Source organism: Athene cunicularia (assembly GCF_003259725.1).
Source record: "Athene cunicularia isolate RWA chromosome 2 unlocalized genomic scaffold, athCun1 chr2_part1, whole genome shotgun sequence".
In the NCBI taxonomy this organism is placed as follows: Eukaryota; Metazoa; Chordata; class Aves; order Strigiformes; family Strigidae; genus Athene; species Athene cunicularia.
Window position 1 is genome coordinate 38,945 of NW_020799095.1, and position 3,018 is coordinate 41,962.

Below are 3,018 nucleotides of genomic sequence, written 5' to 3' on the forward strand. Positions count from 1 at the left end.
CCCTGCCTCTCCCTTGCTCTTCCCTGTCACCCTTTCCCCTCCATCCCTCTCTTCTGCTCCTTGTCCCATGTCTCTGTCCCTCCACTCTCCTGGTGCCTTTACTGTCTCTCGCCCCCCGGCCCGCTCACTCACCCTGCCTGTGTCTGTCCGTCCCTCTGTCCTCCTTCCTGCCCTTCTCCCCTCGCTGACCCTCCATCCTGAGGCTCATCACTCTCTTTCTTCCTGCACTCACTGTCCCCTTCCCCTCCACCCTCCTCCCGCTCTGCCCCTCTGCCCTGCTCCTCACCAGTATTCCTCCTTCCCCCACTCCCTGCCCAGCTCCCCCCACTCTCCTCATCCCACTGCCCATTGCCCATTGCCCATTGCCCATCCCTCTTCAGCCAGCTCAGCGCCCGTCCCACCTCTCTCTGCCACTCTGTCCCTCTCTCTTGTTTTCTCCTTCTTCTCCTTCAACTCTTCCCTCACCTCTCCCCTGCTCCAACGGAGCAGCCCGGGGAGGTGGCCATGGGGCTGGGGGCGGGGCCGGGCCGGGGGACGGTGTCCCCGCAGGGTCAGACCGCGGGAACCGGCGCCCCGGGGCATGCTGGGAGCTGCAGTCCTGGGCTGCCGGGTGGCCATGTTGGCTCCCGGGAGGTGCAGCCTCTGCTCCAGCTGCGGCCCGGCTGAGGTCAGTACTGGGGTCACCTGTGAGGAGTGAGGCCCCTGGGCAGGGGTCGGGGTTTCTCCTGCCCACTGGATGCCTGGGGGTATGTGTGTGCGCTCCTGGTCAGCTGGAGCCAGGCCTGGCCAGCACAGGCCCAGGAGTAATGTGAGAGCTGGGGAGGGGAGGGGGTGGAGACAGACCCCCTGGGCACAGGCACCGGGCAGCCCTACCCCCAGAGCCCCCGGGAGACCCCCAGCACCTTGAGTTACTACACTAATAGCAGTAGTGTGGTTTTCTGTTAACTCTTACAGGGCTTTTGTTGTCCTTCAGGGTTCATTACCCTGTGTGCAAAAAAGGGAATCTTACACACGGAGCTGAATCAGTATAATCTGTATTTGTGCAAAGATGGGGGCTAGGTTCAATTCCACAAAGCTGGCATGCTACACAAAGGAACTGCCGTGTATTTATCTTGTTACATGATTAGTAAAAACCTATCTAAGATTACACTCATGGGTCTGTAATTACTATTCCATCTGCTATTGGTTAGTTATAGTTAAATTACCCTCGCTTGCTGTGTAAATTAGCACACATGCTCCTTAGAGGCGTGGGAGGGCTGATTCTTTCTGGTCTTGAATTGAGTTAGTAGTCACAGTCTCCCCACCAACTCTCCCTCCCCCTCACCACCTTTGCCTTTCCCCCCAGTTATTGCTGATTCTTGCTGAATTCATGCTTCTCAGACAATCATCCAAGCATCTGGCATCTTCTGGGACAGGATGTTCCCCTCTTAACACTCCTTTAGCTGCTCTTCAAAGGTAGAGCTGTTAGCCAGGCACCCACTGTTCAGGCAAAGTTGGAGAAACTCACTCCCTTATCTCCTGGTTCCTTCTTTACATGGCAAGAGTCTTAAATAAGAAACTGCCCCTGTCATTCTTCTATTTACAAGGTCAGAATGAGCAGAGAAGACAATTTCCTAGAGACATCAGGAAGGCCAGGCTGTGAGCTCTGCTGCTCCCCGGCTGTACTCTGGCTTTTAGCCTGGTGCTCAGGGCCACCCAGCTCACAGCCTGTCTGCCAGCGCGTTGCCCAGGGGGTGACAGATGTGGGTGTCCAACACTGGCCCAGATAAACACCGCCATTGCTGCGGGGCTGGGCTGTGCCCCAGTTTACAGGGCAGGACTGAAGCAGAAACGGGGCTGTGAGAAGGGCTCAGGACCAGGGCCCTGGCCATGTAACCCCCAGAAAGGGATGGCACCCCAAAGATCAGGACATAATCTGCCACTTTTTGGTTTTACCCTGATTTGCAACAGTGCCAATGGAAGTGCCTGAGACCACTTTAAAGTAGTTTCTTGACTTATTTTGCTAATTTGCCTTTTTAGGGTCGGAATCATTCTTTCTACCTTTCTGCTGGACTGTGGCCTCCATGGTGTATTGATTAACAGAAAAAAGACTCTACAACTCAAATAGAGTTATAAAGCAGGTGTGTTTACTCTGGCCGGGGTGCAAGGGTATTTCTCTACAAAGTGGTACAGAGAAATGATTATTGTTTGGAGATTTATTTACTTATTTATAGCAAGTTATAGTATTACTTGTAGCATTTTTTTTTAATATTGCTAAGAATCCTGCTCTCCCAGACTGATTTGTGGAATTTTGCCCAGCGTCCCTGGGGGGCGGCAGGGGGGTCGGGGCAGCCTCCAGAGAGCCCCCCCACACCTGCCTAAGGCAGTGATTCGTGGAAAAAAGACTACAACTCAAACAGAGTTACACAGCAGGTATGTTTACTCCGGCACTAGGGTGCAGGGGGATTTCTCCACAAAGCTTGCACACCCACCACACATTTTACCAAAAGTTTCATAGAGTGTGGATATCCATATTCATTGGACTACATAACACAAACATACACATGCATGAGTGAGGCTGGGTTAGTTAGAAAGGCTGATGTCAGCAGTTTATGTCACCTCTGCGCATTGCCTCCTGGTGGGCGTCTCCGAGGGGCTTTGGGAGGAAGGCTCGTAGTCTTTCTCACTTTGTTTTTTCCCCAGAGCATTCGCAGATTCTCTTGGCCAATTTCTTGAATAACAAGAGTGTTTTTCAGACGATTTACTTTCTGTCTTATCTAAGAGAACCAATAGAACTTCTACCATCCGTATATGGCTATCTTTACTCATCAGCAAAATTCCAACTAGTCAGAGCCACCTGTTCCTCAAGGCCAAAAGTATAACATTTTGCTGAACATTGTAGTCCTTGGTAGATTTTCACAGTGAACTGCCCCTCCCGCTTTCCGTCCGCGGGAGGCAGGCGGGAGCCTGTAGGACCCAGCGGAGTCCCCGCGAGCTCCGTGCCCTGCGGCGGCAGCCGCTCCTGCCGGGGCTGCCCCG

At 53.3% G+C, this 3,018-nt stretch overlaps 1 long non-coding RNA gene across 2 annotated transcripts in view; it reads left to right on the forward strand.

Annotated features, from left to right (window-relative positions):
- Positions 1 to 572: 572 nt before the first annotated feature.
- Positions 573 to 3,018, forward strand: part of LOC113476768 — an 8,862-nt gene continuing 6,416 nt past the window's right edge. For both annotated transcript variants that reach the window (XR_003397781.1, XR_003397780.1), the window contains exons 1-2: positions 573 to 667; positions 2,020 to 2,120. This is a non-coding gene — a long non-coding RNA (uncharacterized LOC113476768). The remainder of the gene's footprint in view (positions 668 to 2,019; positions 2,121 to 3,018) is intronic.